At 44.6% G+C, this 21,454-nt stretch overlaps 1 protein-coding gene across 1 annotated transcript in view; it reads right to left on the bottom strand.

Annotated features, from left to right (window-relative positions):
* CCL25 (C-C motif chemokine ligand 25) overlaps window positions 1-18,106 on the bottom strand; it is a 347,634-nt gene extending 329,528 nt beyond the window's left edge. Inside the window, exon 1 of the mRNA XM_069649720.1 lies at window positions 18,086-18,106. The gene's annotated coding sequence lies outside the window, so the exon portion shown is untranslated. The remainder of the gene's footprint in view (window positions 1-18,085) is intronic.
* Between the last annotated feature and the right edge of the window lie 3,348 nt (window positions 18,107-21,454).

Genomic DNA, 21,454 nt, shown 5'->3' with positions numbered 1-21,454 from the left:
CGCGTTGGTTATATTTGCAAAATCCACAAAAGGGCTTCCCTGGAGGGAGCTGTCTTTATGTACAGGAGCTCCTACACACCTTTCCCTGATGGGGATTGTCACACAGATGGAAAGTTGTGTTTAACTATTACACTGGAATTTGTTTGTTTGGCTACGACGCACAGTAATGATTTCATGATTAAATGAAGGTTCATGCTATGTGGCACAAATGTGTATAACTTTTTGTTTGTTGATACATCCTTGTTTGAACATTTTATTTTGAAAAGTAAAAGAGATGATGGGTTAATTAAAACAAACCTTATCACTTAAAATTGTTACTAATGCTTTTTTCGATATTTCTGGTCCACCTGTTCAAAAGCTTTATGATTAATAATCCTTTACATGGATGGAAGAAGTACTATTTAATTGATTGATGTTTATGTGGTAATATACATCAATATTGAGTTTGATATGATTCATTAAACCTATATCACTAACATGGTAAATGAGGTATAAAACTTAGGTTCTAGAGGAGTGCATTTGGGCTTACTGCTTAGTAATAGGCAGTTCTGGTTTTAGACTTCTAGTTAATCAGCTAATCTTTGAAAACGTATTGTCATAGGGAGACAGTCTACTTTCACCCAAAGATAGAGCAGAGTCTGAAACGTGTTGTGAATTATTAGGAGTGTCATGCATAAGAACTAACTAACATTAAGGACATTTTGTTGGGTGATTTCTCACATTGTGGACTGTTCCTTTTCAGATATTGTGCTTTTTCGATTTGTTTGAGCATTTAACTATATATCAACATATTTGTACATTGTAATATGGGTACAGGCAATTTATATTTTGATTCACACTATGGAAATCTGAACAACTTCCTTTAATTATTTTGCAACTTTAAATCATGATAATCTAACATTAAATGGTGAGGAATTTCATAAAATCATTGGGTTTATTCCTTGAGAGTAACTGGGTTCTCATATGGTTTATATGAGCCATTTGTCACTATCCTCTAGACGGGGAATTACCCAGAACACCAGAAGTTTAAGGATTTACATTACATTTTTGGTTTAACATGATTAAGTTGTAGTGCACCCAACCTTTTCCCTTGTTTCTGGACTTGTTAACAGTGTCTTCAAAGTTGGCCCTTTTGTACCACTGCTGCTACTGCTCAAAGGTCACCAAATGTTTGAACAGTATCCACACCATATTGTCAGGGCTTTGGTTGAACTTATTAAGAAGGAAACACAGGACCAAAACTTTTCTTCAATTGAGTCATTCATTGGGGCTAGTGGGGGTGTGGAGCTTTCAGGAGCGGACATGAAATGGGGCTTGAAGACGAGGGTCTCAAAGGAGACATGGTGATGTGTGACTTCGATGTGGGAATCCATGGAGCAGAAATGGGGGGGGGTCTGTGGTTGGCAATGGGGAGCTCTGATTTGTCAAGGGAGGAGTAAGGCGGGGTATCAATGGCGGGACACGGTTACAGTCAACATCATCCCCATAATGATTATACATGCAATTGTAGGGTGGTTGTGGCCCCCCATGCTCTCCTCCGTCATATCTAGACCTTTATTGTAAACACTTTGGAGCTCATTTTCCATTGAGCTGTAAAGTGATTGCAATATGTAAAAGCACTGAGTAGGGCTTTAGCATCTTGCAGTCATGCCATGGCTCATTTTTAACTGTTTGTGTGTTGGAAAGGAGGTGCAGAACACAACCTGCTTTTCCACAGCTCCCTTCCTCTCCTCCCTACAAATGCACCAGCATCTGTGCTGACATGGATTTTCATTCAGATGCAAATGCTGGAGTTGCCTATGGGGCCCAGCTGCTTTATTTAAGTGCATAAAAGGCGGACTCCATAGGGAACCATTGTGTATGCTCCCTGCCATGTGTGCATGCTAAGCAGTAGTCCCAGTTGAAATTAAACACAATTTTCATTTGTGAGCACTGCATGATATACTAGCCCTTTGGGCTCATGTTTGACAATTCTAACCTCCTCTTAAACTCCACCAACTCTGAAGCCTCCCAAAGAATGTGTCAGGCTGGGCATGTTTGGGAAATGTGGTCTCAAAAGCAGGGATTCAGACCATTCCAATGCTCTGAAAGAAACTAAAGTTAAGGAAAATGTACGCCTAATGTAGAGATACTTCAGAGACACGGCTTATTGTAAATACCACTACTGTAGATGTTGTATCCAGTGTTGAGTTGAGATTCATTAAGTTACAACTAAATGCCCTATTCACAAAATCACTAAAGGTTCTGCCTTTACCAATTATGCCACTGCCATTAACGACTCTGGATACAGTATGTGTGACACTTTTGGTAAGATTGTTCACTTACCGTTTTGCAGGATTTGTAAACGGTCAGTGTATGATGAAAATGGAACCAAGCAAACTAGTCCTCCTGCCTAAACCCATGTAACCCGGGGGGATAAGTGGAAAACCAGAATGCCAGGTCCAATTAACAAGGGGAAAAAGGAGTTCCTCAAAAAACCCTCATAGATAGTGAAGGCAGAAGCTGGAGGATTTAATATTATTATGATTATTATTATGGTATTTATTGAGAACAGACCTAGCTTCGAGAAACAACAGAGAGCTTTACAGGGATCTGTGTGATTTGGCAGTGGCATAAATGTTTGTGGCGGAATTTACTGTAGTCAATTTTGCAGTTAACCCCAATTTTGCTGCGGCGAAAATCAACAAATCCATGCACACACCCTCCCAAAAACATCCCCCCCATTTCCCTTTTACTCGTCTGCGTTCATTCGACCCTGCAGCATTAGTTCCCTCCCTCCTCTGCCGGTTGGATCCGAAGTTGCAGAGTCTGCTTTTCTTCTTCTTTTTCCCCCATCTCCTGCCTCCAATCCTACGGAAGCGGGGGACACCCCTGCAACCCCCAAAGGCCATCACTACCGAACATGGGGAGCGTGGGACACCCCCGTAACCCCTGCTCCCCATGTTCGGTAGTGATTAACCAATTTGATCGATTTTAATCAATCTAATGGTAATGGCCGAATTCGGCCAGCTGTACCATTCGATCAATTAAAATCAATCAAATTAGGTAATACCCTTTACAGAGGTACAGACCAATACAGATACATAATGGAGCACTTTACAGAGGTGTAAAACATTACAGATTCATAACAGAGTGCTTTTCAGTGGTAACAACTAAACTGATATAGAGTGGGGGTAAAATACAGAGGGGGACAGAGGAGGGGTACCGTGGGGTGGGCAGCATCTAGCGAGGCAGGTGCCGCAAGGGGAAACATGATGGCCTAGGTGTTGAGGAGGAGTGAGCCCTTGAAGAGGTGGGTTTTGAGTTATTATCTGAATTGTATTAGCATGGGGGTGAGTCTGATGTTTACAGTGAAGAGGTTCCATAGTCTAGGGCTATAGGAAGAAAAGGCTTGTTTTCTGGCCCTTTCCTTTTTTTGCAGGAGCAGATTTCAAGTCTGCAAGTGTCCTGGCTTCTGGTGGTGCTCTGTCTGCTGGAGATGAAGAGTTTCTCCGTAAGGTAGCTGGCTGACTTGAGTGCTACCCCCTTATAGATGATGCAGCAAGACTTGAAGGTGATTTGTGCATGCAGTGGGAGCCAGTGAAGGTCAATGAGGCCCAGGGTGATGTGGCCATAGCTGCACAGACCCTTGATGAGGCATGTGGGCACTTGTAGGACACTCCTCATGGGCACAAGGCAGGATGATGGGAGGCCTGCGAGGAGTGCATTGCCCCCATCCAGGTGGGATAGGACTAGTGCTTGAACAGTGGATCTAAACCTGTCCAAAGGGTGGAAGGGATTGACTTCAGCAAGAGGGAGAGCTCATACCAAGCTGTCTGCATTTTCTTAGCTATGTGTGCCTTGAAGGAGAGGTGTTTGTCGATGTTGAACCCGAGGGACTTAGCGCAGGAGGTGAGCTTGGTTAATAAGACCTCAGAGTTTATGGTTGATAGCCAGGGCTGTATGTCTGGGTGTTATCTGTTGTTGATGAAGAGTAGGAATACAGTCATGGAGGGGTTGAGCTTCAAGTTTGCACTTGACATCCAAGACTGGATCAGCGAGAGGCAGGTTTTGAGCCTATGGATGTCCTTGAGGGAGTCGATCTTGAGATATAACTGTGTGTCGTCAGTGTATTGGTGGATGTGGATGTTGTGTGTTGCTAGGAGGGCTTCCAGCGGCTCCATGTATAGACTGAAGATCACTGTGGCGAGGATGGAACCCTGCAGGACTCCACAGCAGATGGGTTGCAATGGATATCTGGACGAGTCATCTAAACAAACTGCTTGCGGTTGGCGATGTAGGATTTGAATCAGTGTAGGACTTGGTTGCTCATCCCCATTGTCCGATGTAGGGTGCCTAGTGGACTACTGTGCCCAAAGCAGCCTAGATGTCGAGTAGAACCAGGAAGCAGGGGTGGCAGGATGTTGAGGCCCTGGTCGAGCACCTCTATGGTTGTTGTCCCTGTACTGCATCTGGGTCTGAATCTGGTTTGGTAAGTTTGGAGGAGATTGTTGGTGTCGATGTGTAGCTGCAGTTGCGCGGCTACTGCTTTCTTGATGATCTAACCTAGGAAGAGAAGATAGGTGATGGGTTGATAGTTACCTATGTTGTTGGGATCCAGAGTGGGTTTCTTTAGTAGAGGGAGGATGTGTCCTGTTTTTAGTGTCGATGGGAAGGTGCCTTGAGTTAGGGAGCTATTGATGATCTCCAGGTAGAGAAGGAGAGCTTCTGCAGGGAGGATCTTGTGGATGGATCCTGAGAGGATGTCATCTGTATATGATGCGGCTTTTAGGGCAGCCAAAGTATTTACCAGGTCCTCTGTCGAAAGTGTCTTGAATGTTGTCCAGGGCGTGGGCATTTCGTGGTGAGGAATGTGAGGTGGGTTTGTGATTGCATAGCTGGTGTCTATGTACTGGTGAATCTTGCTGATTTTGTCTTTAGAAGAAAGTGTTGATGGCGGTGGATTTTTCAATGGAGTGTGGTATGGCAGGGTTGGTAGCGGGTTGACGCACTGCTTGACTGCTTTGAAGAGGGCTCTGCTTTTGTTGTCAGTTTCTGCTATGGTATTCTAATGGTAGGAGGACTTGGCTGTGTTCATTAGTTGTCTGCGGGTTGCTCGGAGTTCCTTGAGGAGCGTCAGATCGGATGCAGTCCTGGAGCAGCTCCAGGTTTTCTCTTGTTTCCTGATGACTGTTTTGATGAGGTTGAGTTCTTGCATGTACCAGGGTGCTGACAGTTTCGGTTTGCAGTTGCATTGTTTCAGAGGCACGTGTTGGTCAATGGAGGCTGAGAGGGTGGCATTGAGTGCTTCCAGTAGAAAGTCAAAGTTTGTTTGCGGTTGTTCGGTCCATATAAGATGTAGGTTGGTGAGGCTTTCTGTGAGAGCTTCAACTGGGAAGTTCTTGAAAGACCTGAAGGTTTGTCTGATAGGTTTTTGCTGGGGGTGCTTGACTGGGGTGGTGTGCAGGAAGTTGAAAGGCATGGCTAGCTGGTCAGACCAGTCAAGTGGGAGTGGAGAGCTGTATTGGGGGTTAGACAGGGCGGTGATGATTAGGCCGAGGATGTTAACGTTCCAAGACCTTGGCTATTAAGCCAGTGGTGCAGGCTGCACTCCTTTGTCCACTGCTAGGTGGTTTCTCTTGTATTATAGTAAATATATATCCAGAGTACAAAGAATAGTATATTCAATCTGTTTCGTCTGTTTTCAGTGTGTTTTTATTCATAGTATTCTGAGATTTTAAAGTCTCTATTTATGCAGGTGCCATAAGGAATGCCAATACATTTCGGAATAACTTCCTTCGTCAGGGCCTTATGTATCTGGTATCAATAATCATAACATAATCACCAAAGAGAAACAGTATTGAAATGACCATATTCAATGAATTAGTGTTGCACAAGTGCCATTGTAACCATGTTCATTTCCCATGAATATTCCATTCCGGAAATTAAGCATTTACAGTAACCATTGTGGTCACATCCCATTAATTAACATTTGAAGAGTGAATTCATCATCATAGGTCAAAAACATCAGTCCCATATTATCGGAAGTGCCATCAAAAAATCGTATCAACAGCATACATCACAATTGTAATTCAAAAATGATAAATGTACATACAGGTCAGGATAATTGGTTGAGAGGATGAGATGATGGAGTGAGCGAGAATAAATAAGGGAAATTGCAAAAAAATTGCAAGAAAATATACAAGAAAAGGATAATAATATATTACACTTAGCGTAAAGGTTTGTCATACAAAAAAAGCAAAAGAATGTGGATACAGCATGGACTAACCTCTATAGTTAATAGCGTAGCTTCTGCACGTGAAACGTGTGTGTAAAATAATACTCAGGATGCTGTTCAATGCATCAGTAGGCATTCAACGCAATCTCACGATGAGAATCTGAAAGTGTTAGAAGTACGGGGGAAGGTTAAATTGTGCGATCAATATGAATAGAATGCTGAGCGTGATCATGATCTTACCTAGTAGCTCGCGAAGAATCGCAGTGAAACGCTGTGAAGTCGCGAGGATGTGCGCTGCACTGCGAGTAGCAATGTTGGTATAGCGTTGTCTTGACAACGCCTGGAAGACGTGTTAACAATGTGTAAAACTTGGCGGCCATGTTATAGTGTGGACCATGTCCATTCGAGTAGCCATGCTGTACGCATAGGGAGCATGCTTGTGTGTAGGCTGAGGATGTTACCTTTCTCATGTGTTGGATCTTTTGTGTGCTGTGTGAGGTTGAGGGTGTCAAGAAGGCTGAGGAGAGCTTCCTTCATCAGTTCGGTGGTCTTGTTGCCTGCGAGGTTGAAGTGATAGGAGAGGACTTGAAAGGAGCCAATGTTGTTAATATCAAGTCTGGAGCAGGTCCACAAGGTCTTGTATATGACTGCAATGCCTCCACCTGTCTTGTTCAGGCAGACTCTGTGGTGGATGCTGTACCCGTCAGGGGCAAGATTGTCTAGTATGTGGGTACAGGTGGGTGTAAGCAAGGTCTCTTTATTGATGATGGTGTCAAGGTTGTGTGTAGTGATGAGGTCGGTGATGTCTGTTGCATGGGTGATAGTGAATCAGATGTTGTTGAGCATCAACCTCCGTGTTGTGGACAGTGAGGTGGTGCTGATGGGCTTGGGGTTGATGTGGGTGAGGTTGCTGCATTGCGGAGTCCATGGCTTAGAGGTGGGGCAATGTCATTGATGTTGCCTGGTGATGGTGGGATGGCCTGTGGGGACGGAGGGAGAAAACACATGTCGGCGTGAGCTTACCTGCTGTCTGAGCATGGGCTTGGGCCCTGGGTCCTCCCGGTCCGAACAGGTCCAAACAGGAATTGCTCTTTTTTTTCATTTTCGCTTCACATTGGATGCCCAGGTGAGGGACACTCTTGATCTAAGAGTTAAGAGCGGAAAGGAAGAGGCAGGGCTAAGAAGGTGGGTTGGGGCTTAGGCTAGGTGGAGTAGATCCACTTGTACCTGCTCACCAACTAAAAGGAAAGAACATGGAGGGCTGCTTAAGTAGGGAAAACGGGCAGGAAAACAGGAAGGTGCCAACAATTTAAGGGATATTGACAGGTGCTGGGAATTATGCCAGGGGACCTAGATCCACTTTCACCTGCTCACCAACTGGAAAGGAAGAGGCTGTGGGGCTGCTTAAGTAGGTAAAAAAGGCAGAAAAGCAGGAAGGCGCCAACAGTTGGAGGATGAAATGAAGATCGGCAATGGAAGGACTCCAATGGTCAAGGAAGGAGCAGCAGAGGAAGGAATCCCAGCTGGAGTCAACAAGAAAGGCAGATTTGAGGCAAGTAAAATGGGAAACTCTAAAGAACGGAGTGCAGCGAGGATAGATCAAGAATGGGAAGAACAAGAAAAAAAGGGACAAGAGAGTATTTGAAAAGGAACGCCAGGCACAGGGAAAAATACCTGTTGAAATGCGTGTCCGCTCTATTTCTATTTCAATATGCGCCATGCATGTGAAACGCTGATTGCCATTGTGTGAAAAGGCAAACAAAAGTGATCTCCATTATAAAGGCACAGCGCTACAAGTGAGATGCCAACACCTCTAAATGGACCACAGCATCCTTCTGACAGTATGTCTCCATCCAGGATTCCTAGTTCCAGGCTTTCAGGCTTACAAGCATGAAGAACATGGAAGCGATGAACGAGACGAGGCACATGGATATTAGAAAAGGGTTCCCATGAATGTTCTGAATTGTCATGTCGATCCCAGTCTACAGCATATTGCAATCTTTCTCTGAAATAACGGGAATCACAAATACGACAGACTACACATTCTGGTGTGCTGTCAATCCATTGAGGGGAGGAGCAAATTTGCCTTACCTGTTATAGGTGTCAGGGTGAAAGGGTTTTCGTAAGGAAATGCAGAAAACAGGGTTTATCCTTTTCCATGAAGCAGTCAAAACGTTTTTAAAGCAACAGGAATGATTATTTCAGTTATCTGAAGAGGGCCCATGTAGAAAGGGTAACATTTGGAAGCAGTCAATATTTTAGGTAGGTGTTTGGTCAATAACCATACTTTCCAATGTAATGCTCAGGATGTTGAGTGCAGTATTTATCCGCATACTTCTTTATTTGTTCCTGGGTATGAAGAAGATGTGTAATTGCAAGCTTCTGACCTTCATCTATGCATAATATGTTTTGATAAACTGATTGGAGATGTGTTTGCAATGGTATAGGGACTGGAACAACTGTGGGATGAAATCCATAAGCCACTTGAAACAGAGTGGTTTGCAGAGAGGAATGAAATGCATTATTCTATGCAAATTCCATAGTAGAAAATAAACAAAATCCAATCGTCTTGTGCAGTGGTTTTGAAACAGTGTATGTATTTTTCCATAGTCTGGTTAGTACTTTCAGTTAATCCATTGGTTTGCAGATGGCATGCTGAGGAAAGTGTATGCTTGGTACCTAAAGTGGAACAGAGAAGAGACCAAAACTCTGAAATATATTGTTGCCCACTGTCTGGTAATTTGTGGAGACGGTATATCTCTTTCAGAAGTACTGTGGCCATTTCTTCACCCTAAGGGAGCTTAGTGAGAGTAATAGTATGGGTTTGTTTGCTGAAAGCATCAATGACTACCATTATTGCCATTTGTCCATGAACTTGTGGTAACTCCACTACAAATTTAGTGGCAATGGTTTCCCATGGTCGCGACGGAAGAGAAGGGTGTTGCAGCTTGTGGATCTTGGATGTGGTAGTTCTTTTGTTTTACACACAAAAAGAGTAGGTTGTGACATATTGACGTACATCTTTTCTTATTATTGGCGCCAGAAAGTTTTGCCCAATAGATGTAAAGTGGGTAACACACCACAATGACCAGCACTTCTGTTATCATGACATGATGATAGAATCTGATGTTGTAGATCCATATTAGGCACCAATCCATTGTTCTCCTTGCATAGCAAGCCGTCTTTAAGGTAAATATTCTTCTCAGAGGTAATTCTTGGATTATGAAGTAAACAAGTGATAGTGTCTTGCCGTGGTCATTGTACCAATGAGTTATTATGCAGTATGAAAGTGAGGGTTCCAAACATAGTTTCCTTAGTGGGAAGACAGCGTTGAGCCATTATATCCATTCTGGATAATGCATCTGCTTCTATGTTTTCAGAAATAGGTATGTAGGTAACACACAAGTTGTATTGGGCAACAAGTTGGCCCATCTAGCTTGTCTACTGTTTCGACATTCAAAGTTTCGTAATACGGGCAGGTTTTTGTTTTCAGTCCTGATCTCTACTGAAAGTTGAGCTCCTTAAAGGAGATGCCTCCATTCCTTAAATGCATATTTGATGGCCAAAAGCTCCTTTTTTGAGGACAGAATTATTGGTCTTGCTATCAGAGAGAAGGTAATACAGATAAGCCAAGGGATGCTCTTCGTTGTCGGTTTGTTTCTGTAACAAGACTGCTCCATGCACCTTGTCAGAGGCATTGGCTTCTATGATAAATGACTTAGATGGATCTGATTGACAATGGATGATGGCAGTAAAAAAAGAGGTTTTTAATGACTGAAAGGATTGAAAGGTATTGTCAGTAAACACTGTCCATTGAAAAGGAACATCTTTCTTCAGTAAGTGGGTCAATGGTAACACCATGTAAGAATAGTTGGCAAGGAACTTCCTGTAGAAGTTTGATAACCCCAAGAAGGGTCAGATGTTCTTCACTGTCCTTGGAGTGGGACAGTTCTTTTGTTAAGACGGTCTGGGAATGTCCAGAATTATGAAGAGGGCACAGAGTCAATCCAGACTGGACTCAGAGATGAAGTAGACAAAGTGCAAATCCAGCTTTAATATCATCCAAACAAAGCAGGGACAGCATGCAAGCATTAACAATGTATGGCTTTTGGAGGATACATAGAAAAAATTGGTTAAATAATATAAACTCGTCATCAATGAAATCATCACATGTTGGCAGCTTAAAAAAACTATGGGGAATTGGAATTGGTTAGTGGTGGTGGCTATATATACACTCTATATGCTTCACATATTTAATTGAGTTACTTATATCTGATAGCTCCGCCTGGAACCGCCTCTAAATTGATGAAGGTCAAAATACATCATCCCTATACCAAGTGATTGGTTGGAAAGCTATTTCATGGGTGGCATATCATTTAGAGGTTTGATTGGTTGGTTTCTTTCTAGCCAACCTTGGGCACTTGACAGGCCATCAGGACATGAGCCAGACAAGGACTAGGGGGAGAGATTCCCATGGACTGTTCATTGCTCATTAAAAAAGTTACCATTCCTCATTCCGAGGCCATGAGCCAGGGTGAGCGCTTTGTACTTGGCCTTGTGTGGCATCCCATGTCTGCGTGTACGTGTAGGGAGTTTGGCAGGTGTCCTATCTGTGTTCGATTCTAATGAATAAGACAATGGGCCTCATTACGAGTCTGGAGGTAACCATGGCGCTATTAGCGCCATGGCTGCCTCCAAATCCTTACCGACTCCTCCCTGGTGAATGGAGCTATTACCGCCCCATTCCAAGGTTGGCGGGGGCGGTAATTCCCCATTCACCAGGGCCCTTCCCCATTCCCATTTCAGCCCCCATAGGGCTCAATGGGAATGGGGAAGGCGCTAATAACGGTACCGCAAATTGTGGTACCTTTATTAGCTCCAAAGTCCCTTTGCGGGTCCCGTCTTTAACCAAGCCTTAAGGGAGGACCCGCAAAGGGAACTCGTAGTAGGGCGGTGAGGGATTAGCAGCACCGGTGCCCTTACCGGTGCCGGTAATCCCTTCCCGCCAACCTCGTAATGAGGCCCAATGTCTTCCAATAATGGGTCACATATGGTAAAACCATATATGAAATCGAATGACCTCCTATTTATTAAAGTCTGGCTAATATTACCATGTGTGTTGTGTTTTTTATTGCCTTTGGGCTCACTGTTGAGTTATTCATCACAGAGCTTTTTGGCTCACTGTGTCCTTGCACCTGGACAACAAAGACTGGTTGTTCTCTTAATTAATCTGGCAATATATTGTTTGCCTCTTAGATATTATTATCTCATGCTTTCCCTTCTGACTTCCATGTCCTCCCTTATTCATGGTGACCTTGGCTTGGGTTGCTAACTACTGTCTGAACTCTGCAGAGATCTGTATTTCTGTGGATTCAGTGTTTTGATTAAATGCATGCTGCGGCTACCATGTTAAAGAAGATGGCTGCACCATTAGGCTCTTGTTTCTATGTTATTGAGCTACATGTGCATGTTATTTTTATTGCATATAACTTGTACATTGCTTCTGTTAGGGTTCCTCACATCTTGTGGATGCTATGTTAATATACTTCATGGATAAATGTATATTTTACCTGTTGTCTGTTTCTTCATGTTGAGTGCACATGCTTCATGTGTAATACATGCACATGTATTGTTACTGTTAGGCAGAAACCTGTGCAGTTCCCTCTGGGACCACTGCAAAGGATTTAAGACTACAGGTGTTTGGCAGTAAACACACTTGGTAGCAGTCTGTACCACACAGATTCACTTGGTAGCTGTGGCTGAGCAGTCAGACTTCCCTCAAGAAGAGTTAGGCAGTATACAGAGTATTCACAATAGGTCAAGAGCACACAATAGAACAAGTAAACACTGACCAGGGCTTGGTGTAAAAGAGATATCATTATTTATTTAAAACCACATCTAGAAAAACAAACAGGCTCTAATAGTAAGCAATTCAAAAACACGGTCACTAAAAGATATACACTCCCTTAAAAGAATATTAGAAAAGTCTTAAGTAAAGCCCCACTTATTTTCAGACAGCGGTGAGCGCTTAACGTAGATGGCACTCTAATAGTTCGTTTTAAAAAGGGAGAGAAATGCAGAGAACAAATTGAAACAGATCCCAACACTTTTACAAGAACATAACAAGAGAGGAAGGCAAAGTAAAACCGTGAATTCAGAGTCAGTATGCCGGATCCGCTTTAAGAGGATCGAAACGAAATGTGTCCCAGGTCAAACGGTTGCAGTGCGCAAAAGTCTTGTAATGGTTCAAAAAGGAGTTGGACCAAAGAAAGGGACCAGTTAGAGGGTCAAGGGGGCCAGCCCAGTCCAGAAGTTTAAGGAGTTATTATTACCTTGTAGCAATCTTTAGAAAGGGAGGCCTGGCGGACACGGTACCTTGAAGTGGTGAGAACACTCCAGCGGGGGCAGTTGTTCCTGGCAGCAGAAGCAAGTCGGTGCTTCGTCTGGGGGAAGAGAGGGTCTCGTCGTGGAGGAAGACAGGAGTCCGTTGCACTGCCAGGGAAGAAACCAGGTACAAGGAGCGGTCTGTTGATTCGCGGTTCAGTGGTGAGTGGCTATCCGGCCGCCAGGGTGCTTGGCACGGGCAGTTCGACCACAAACCGGTCTGGGGTGCGAAGAAAGAAAGGTAAACTGGTTGTGCCCACCAGTCAGGGGAAGAAGCCTCTCCAGCCGGGAGATCTTCTCTGTCGTCGGGAAGTGGTGAGTCGGTTCTGCAGGGCTCCACCGGTGGTGTCGTCGGGGTAGGTCGGCTCAGCTTCTCCCTCGCCGGATTCTCAGGTCCTGTGGCGACTTCTGAAGTTCCAGTCCCCAAAGCCCTGCTTTTATGCAGCATACCCCCATTCACTCAGCCTAGCTCTCAATCAAACATACTAAGTGGGGAGCCGGCCGGCTCACCACTTGGGCCAATCACACAAGAGTGCGACTTGAGTTACCAAGGTAACTCAGTCCAGGATGCCTAAACCCCCTGTGGTACCCAGACAGAGTGGCACCACTTTTGGAGGCTTCTGTGGAGAAGCCCGCCAAAAAGTGGAACAAGGGCTCGACTTGGGTTGGAGTCACAGAAGAGAACACAAATGCCATTTCAGAATCGAGTCTTGGCAAAAAATACCAACCGGAGAATTAATATTTATTAAATAAACCGGCGGTATGTTCGAGGCTATGAGAATTAAATAATTAAAGTTGGTAGCCTCGAACAATGGGAAAATCCCATAGGGAAATATTTGCGGTCAAATATAAAAAGTAGTTTCCACTGCCACCAGCCAAAACTCAATCAGGGGGGACGGAGACGTGCCCCTTCGACTAACATCGAATTGCCCCAACCAGTATGTCCACAATATGATGGTTTGTACTGGTTTCTGTTAATAATTTGGGACTAGTAAAGCCAATGGTGACTTTATATGCCCTGGGAGACAGTAGTCAGTCCCAGGCTATGGAGTCTATGGTGAGGTGTCACTATGACACCCCTGTGTTACTGCACGGAGGGTGCTGTGTAACACACATAGTAAAAACACATGAGACCCTATGGAGTAAAGGACCCCATAGCCCATAAAACACATTACCAGTCAAAGGAATACCATAAATCATGTCCAAGAGTGGGAGAAAAAGAGTCTCACTCTTGGCAGGAGAAACAACAAACTCCAGAAATCCAGCAAAGCTGCTGGGGGACTCACTAGGTTAGGAAATTCAGCCTAAAGAGAGAATTCTCCCTAACAGTTACTACAGTAGGTTGATTGCTTTTTGTCATTTTCAGCCTAAATTATCTCTATGTCCTGCTGTACCTGCCTGGGAGAGGGGGTATGGTTGCCTTAGTGAGTAATGTTTCCAATCTGTGCGGTATTGGGCCGGGGGATGGGCAGAATCTATGGATGATGTATCCATCTTCCTCTCAACACTTTATTTCAGTATATTTCTTGGATACATTTGTATGCTTGTGTGAGAAAGAATGAAACCCAAAAATGATACGCTTCCCACTCCAAAGAGACATTTCTCCGGTTTTACTAGGAGATGGTTCTCTCGAAGCCTATAAGGCACTTCCTTGACATGTGCAACATGATCCTCCATATTTTTTGGGATATATTAGAATATCACCTAAATATGTGATCTTGGAGTGAAAAAGTAAGTCAGAAAACAGCGGGTGCATTAGTTAGGCACAATCACATTACTTTATATTCAAAATAGCTCAAGGGCATCTAGAAAGCCGTCTTTCACTCATCGTCCTTTCGTATCCGGAGTAGGTTGTGTGCACCCCTGAGGAAGAGCTTGGTGAAGATAATAGAACCACAGACAGCTTCCAAGATGACATGGATAAGCGGAAGAGGACACTTATGCTTTATGGTAGCATTGTTTAGCCCTCGATAATCTAGGCATGGCCAAAGCTCCCTGCAGCTTTTTTATGGGACAGAAACGAGAGAGGCCCTGAATTAGATTTTGTTACTAAGCCATTTTGTAAATGGAGACTTAAGTATTGTTAAAGAGCTTTCTTCTCTGGCTCCGATATCACAAATATTCTACCAAAGGGCACCGCTGCTCCAGTAATGAGGTTGATGCACCAGTTGTATTCACAATGTGGTGGTAATTCTTTGGACGTTTGATCTGATAAAATGTCCATCAACTCATGATATTCAGTGGGTACCAAATAAATATTACCAAGGGTTTAGTAAGATGGCTAGGCTGGATAGAAGAGATAGGTTGAGTACTCACAGTGGTGAGATAGCAATTTATTTATTTATTACATTTATATAGCGCGCAAACAGCCCAAGGGCATTGAGGCGCTGTTACTTGGAAAAAGGAAGAGTTCTCTGCAATGTTCTCTGCAAAAGGAAGAGCCATGGTGTATGGTATGGGCCGTCCAATCAAAGGCTGAATTGTGTAACTGAAGCCAAGGCATTCCTAAAATCAGAGGATAATGCACTGCCTTGATCCAAACAAAGACAATAGTTTCATAGTGAATATTTATCTGTAATGATAAAGATGTTGTGTGGGAGGTTATGGGGCCAGAAGTGAGAGGTCGTCAATCTATGTCTTCTACAGCCTGTGCTTCCTTTATCTTTTCCCGTGCAATAGAATGTTCATGTGCCCATTCAGTGTCAATCAAACAACCAGCAGCCCTGCAATCCACAAGAGTGGTGGCATCCAAGGTGGAATTATGGATCTCCAAAGAAACACATAGTACAATTAGAGAGACTCTATTGTTATTGATGTATTAAAGAGACTTAAAAGGTACAATGTATGGTTCTTTCCCATCTAATAGTCCCTATTTTGGGTGGGAGTGCTCGTTTCCCAACTATCATGGTGATTCTAAGGGCCATTATTTTAAGAGTTGTCTGTCTGAGGCACAACACATGCACAATTCCTGATCCCTTCTCCACTTCCTTTCATTGTCTGATAATGGATCCCCAGCCGTGCCTGATTGCATTGGTTCAGTGTCAGGAGCTCTTGCCTCTGCTAAGTGCCAGGCTATTATGCAAGTCTATGCAAAAAGGACGAGCATACTCGTCCTTGGCACTTAAGGGGTTAGAGGAGGTGGTTGGTCCTGCGTTCTTGCATGCAACAATCCAGTTGCAAGACCATTGTGACTAAGTCAGAAAAAGCTGATGGGCGAGGCCCTCTTGCAAGCTCGTCTTTTATGTCATCATGAAGTCCCCGTCTAAACAGTGCAAATTTTGCAGATTCTAGGCAGTCGGTCTTTGTAGCTACTTGTTTAAAATGTGTGATGTATGGCATCACGTCCCCTGATCCCTGTGTAATATCAAGGAGGGTTTCCTGCACTGAGTATGTTAGTTCAAGTATGTTGAACAATTCTTTAAAGGTTTGAAGAAAGGTACAGTAATCTCGCATAGCCGGGCTATCTAGGGTAACTAAGATGGTGAGCCAGGCACAAACATTCTTGGTAGCACAAACATTCTTGGTAAAGGTTGGAAACAATAAAGTCTATTTTGGCTCAATCAGAGAAGAATTCTAGGGGTATGATGAGATATATACTGAGAAGGCATTGATGAATTCAGTTCGGTTTTTTGGATTGACATCATATTTCCCCATATTGGGCAAAGAAATGGGCGGCTCAACCCCTAACCTTTCCCTACCTGCCATTAATTGCAGCAAAGTGGTATTTTCTGCCTTCAAGGTTTACACTTCTCGAGTAAATAATTGGACACCATTAATCAGATCCTGAAGCTGTGCCATTCTGTGATTTGTGGGTGTCTCAAACAGTGAGACTTTAGGTAAAATGTTCCACTTACCCTTTTGAAGGAATTGTAAATGGTCAGTGTATGATGAAAATGGAACTGAGCAAACTAGTCCTCCTGTCTGAGCCTGTGTGACAAGGGTAGAACCAGAACGCTAGGTCCAATTAACAAGGGAAAACGGATTTCCTAAAAAAAACGTCGTAGATAGTAAAGGCGGAAGCTGGAGGACTCCAATAGTCAAGCAAGGAGCAGCGGAGGAAGGAATCCCAGCTGGAGTCAACAAGGAAGACGGGATTGAGGCAAGCAAAATGGTAAGCTCTGAACGGAGTGCAGCAAGGATATGTCCAGAATGTAAGGAACTAGAAAATATGGACACATGATTATTTTAAAAGGAATGTCAGGCACAGGGAAAAATACCTGTTGAGACGTGGCATCTGGTCTGCTCAGGGATCTATTTCAATATGAGCCATGCATGTGAAACGCTGACCGCCATCTTAAAAACAAGGATAGACTGACAAGTCAAAACGCTCTGCATTGTAATGGCAAACACTTCATGTGAGATACCAACGCCTCCAAAGGGACAACGGCATGCTTCTGCTTTTCCTCTGCTGTCATTCATTCTTGATTGGTGCACACTATTTCTGCATTCTCCTTTGATTTCAGAATATTTTTGAACTCACCATACTTAACTCAAATCGAGATTATTTTCTCATCACTTTACATCACTCCATGAACATCATCATCAAGTCTCACAAATGTCTGTTTAATCCATCTTTTATCATCCTGCAGCATCCTCCAACATCACATACACTATCCCTTAACCACTTTTAGCACTCTTTTTGGCCTCAGATAAACTGGTTTGAAGTACACGACAGAAGTGTACTATACCTTCATCCCTGAGGTGGCCATCTGACACAACTGTAACTCACTCCGGTCAACTACCTGTGGGTTCTTGGAGGCTGTATCCGCAGTGGTACGTGCAAGCTCGCACCCATCTTTGATCCTTCGGTGGATTATGGGAGCACCATGATCATGCAGGACGATTCCAGGAACAACGACACAACGTGCCCACAGCACAGCGCTGTGTATGGATCAGGGACAGGTTACACAAGCAACAGTGTTTGGTTTCCCAAACAAGCATTAAGGCCGGAACTACACCACTCCTGCTATAAAAAGCAGGTAATACTTTCTCCCAGTGCATCTTAACGCTCCACTTTATCCACACGAGTTGTCCTTGCCATTAACTTGTTTCTTATGGAATTATTGTCACTGCCCTTCCTCTCCTGGGATTCTGCCTCCTGCCTCCCTTGCCTGTTCTTGCTCTGGACCAGCTCCCTCTTTTCTCAGCTTTGATTCTAGTACTTGCCCTTTCTCCAATTATTCTCTATTGCCTTAGGAGTGTCATCCTTTTGGCAATCAATCTTTTTTTCTATTTGTAACATCCACCTCCCAGCCCAGTGGTGTCCACTGCTTTGTAGCACGTTAATACCGGGAGGGGCGCCCGTGGTGTGGGGGAACTGGTCCCCGACCTTGCCTGAGTCTAAAACCTGCTTGGGACTGAAGGGGCTGGGTCCCCTCCCTGCACTGACCCTGGGTCATCCTGGACGTCCAGTGAACCAGTGCCTCCAAGAAGAAAGAAAGAAGTCCGCACCTTCAAGGAAGCAGTAAGCAATGGCCCACTTACCAGATGCTTCAAAAACAACATGCTGCAGAGCTTGTTCACTGTCTTCTTCCAGCACCTCTGCACACTCCCATTGCATGCTGTCTGGGGTGACCTTGAAGTATTCTAAAAGAAAGATAAGATTCAGTGAGTCACACTGAACATCAGTGTGAGAAACGGAGCAAAAAAAGGGAGGAAGAAAGACTATCTAGTACAGCCGGATACAGTAAACATCAATTTACCGAGTTCTACGCAAAGAACTTTTTTTGTGTGAGCAACCGTGGGCGGCCCTGCTAACTCTTACGCATGTAGGTGTGTGCCTGTGTCCATTGTGTGCTTCAGGGGCATAGAACGACTGAGTTACAGGTTGTCAGAGCGCAATTTCATTTAGGTATCACGAGTAAGCCTGCTGTAGAAATTGGCAATGTTCATCTTGAATGATTCTCTTGAGTCAAAATCGAGGAAGCGAACGGAGCACATTACTTTAAGGCCGAGGCAGGCCCACATGGACCATTCACATGCTGAATACTAGTCGCAGGTGGCGTTTTCAGAAAAGTAACCAAACTGTGCCCCGGATTCTACTGAATATCATCAGTTGGAGGAAAGGTATAATCTAAATTAGTACCTGGCGAGGGCACAATCAGAATGAAACAGCCATTCTGATTGGCCCTCGTCAAAGCATTACCCGGCCGAGAATCCTTTGATTCTCGGTCAGGATTCCAGCCACCTTGTCCTCGCCGGGGGGTGTGGCAGCCCCTCACCCCACGGCTGAGAGGCTGCCTTCGCCCCCTGCTGAGGACTCAGGTAAGGCTTTTTTTTTTGTTTCCTCCCTTATCCCAACTCCCTGCCCTTCCCACCCCACTTACCTTCCATCCCTTGGTCCCCGGTGGGGGACAATGGCAGCCTCCAGGTGTGTAGAGACTCGGAGCGGGGCCATCCCCGCTCCGAGCCTCCACACGGCTGGAGGCTTCCATCGTCCCCCGCCAGAGGCCACGGTATGTTTTTTTAAAAATGTTTTTTTTCCCTTCCCTTCCCTTCCGCCCTCCCAACCCCACTTACCTTCTTTTTTTTCGGGAGCGGATGCGTTGGGAACGGCGGCCATTCCTGATGGCCGCCATGAAAGGGAAAACGGACCCCGTTCTACCTTTCCCGGCCGACATTTTCTTTGCCTTTTTCTTTTTTTTCTGTGGTGTTTCAGGATAAAAAAAGCTTTTAGTGCCCAGGTCAGGCAGTTCATGTGGGCCGTGGGTACTAATAGCTATATGCCCCTCATGGCGGGGGCATTACTTGAGTCGCGAGGGTCGTATTGCTTTAGTACAAAATGCTGTGCTCATTTTTAGGCCATACTGCTATCAGACCGTTCTGAGCATCATTACCTGTTCTACAGCACCTGTTGCAGCACACAGAAGCATGTCATTAAGTGGGCCGTGGCTACTGTAATACTGTCTTATATTCTGGGGTATGTTCTTAACATAAACCATTATGAAATGCCTGCCATTATGAAATGCCTGAAATATTAGTTTTGTGACATTTCTAATGTGAACTCTCAAGGCCTCAATCAAACTACAAAATTAAATGCATAAATCAATGTTGTGATGAGCGCAACTTTGCTCCACCAAACCCAATCTTTCGCTTTGGACCCCTTGGCAAGAGCTGAATTCTTTTGAAAGATTACATATCAACTTGGAAAGTTGGAGGTTGGGCATTCGGAGGCTGGCCGCATTGTTAAGGGGGTCAAATTGAATGCTCGTGGGGACATGTGCTTCTGGCTCAGACCCTTGGGCAATACAGTGGCATTCCCTTGCAAACATCATCTGGTTCTCTGGTACATGTACAGTAGTTCTGATTTTAGAATGGGTACAGTGGTGCAGAGATATAAGCAGTACAGTGTGCATAAACATTTCAGTGGGAAGTGGGCATTACGCAGCACAGCACAGCTGCTTTACAGTAAACTGCTTAAAAAAACATGGCCCGTCATTACGACTTTGGCGGTAGCCATGCCGCTATTGGCGGCATGGCTGTGCCAAAATCGGGTCCGGGTCCTAGAATGGGGAATTACCAGGCCATTCCGAGTTCGGAGGGCCCGGTAATTCCTCCCTTCAGGAACCCGGGCCCGGACCTTCCCCATTCCCATTTCAGATCCCATAGGGCTGAATGGGAATGGGAGAGGGAGCAAACAACGGGCCAATTACGAGTAAAACCAGACGTGCAGAGCGGGTCCCGCGAGTGGACCTTTGTAATCAGGCGGTACAGTGTTGACGGCACCAGCACCTTTACCGGCGCCGTTAACCCCTTAGCGCCTGACTTATAATGAGGCCCATACTGTTTAGTAAGCACACTCTGGAGTGTACAGTATCTCCCTTTTTTACAGGGACCAAGCCCATCATGCCAAATCCTTGCTTCAGCACAGAGGTAAGCATGTTGACTACATGTAGATACTGTACATGCTCTACAGTGGCAGGTCCTGATGACATTATGGCCCGCTGTCTAAAGTATTCATAAAAGTATGTAATCATAAAATGTAAAAAAGAAAGTGGCAGTGATGAGGACATTGATACTGCAACCAGTTGATCTGGATCACCCAAATTATAAGGCACTCAGCAAAGTGATTTGCGAGCAGCAGCCTTGAACCCTTACTCCCAAATCTATTGCAAGGAGCAAGGCACATTAACTCAAAGCCGGTGTCTCCTCTGCCATGCAGAGCGCTGGACGTGGGAACAACTATTTGTTTCAATGGTTGAATGGATGCCAAGGTCAAATTCGCCTCCTATTCAAACACCCTCCCCCCACCCCCGACCAGGCCATGAATGCATTGTTGCTTGGGCATCACTTAATGGCAAAGAGACACCCAGTTGTTAAATGAGAAACAGCATCATGAAAGGATGCTTACGACCAGTTTCTCCCCTAGTTTAGGGCCAAAGTATCACCAAAAGAGGTGCCAGATGCATCAGCTACATTTTAAGAACTCAATGATACCAACTGTGTTCCTCATGTCTGTATGATGATGCTTTGGAGAGAATTATCTAATTCAGTCCAGCCTCATGAGTGCACTTGTTTGCAAAGGTATGTTCTTGGGCATGCTATGGAAACTGATTGATTCTGACTTGATTATGCTTTGGCTTGTGAGGTTACACTCAAGCAGGTCTCCCCGTATCAAGCCTGTGGAAACAAATGCATTGACCCAGTTGGGCCCTGTCATTCTACGGTACATATCCAAGCTAATTGTTCTGTTGTGGTCTTGAGAACAGAAAGGTTTGGAGTGATTTATTGAAGGCCATCCGTGGTGTTTTGTAGGTTGGTTCCAGGAATGAGAAGGACGATACCTCTCTGTGCCCTGGACAAGGGAAGGGCCATCCATACATACTGGGCCTCATTATGACTTCTACAGTAGCC

This window comes from Ambystoma mexicanum, chromosome 1p (genome assembly GCF_040938575.1).
Source record: "Ambystoma mexicanum isolate Mex_15411 chromosome 1p, UKY_AmexF1_1, whole genome shotgun sequence".
In the NCBI taxonomy this organism is placed as follows: domain Eukaryota; kingdom Metazoa; phylum Chordata; class Amphibia; order Caudata; family Ambystomatidae; genus Ambystoma; species Ambystoma mexicanum.
This window is presented reverse-complemented; position numbering and strand designations above follow the sequence as displayed.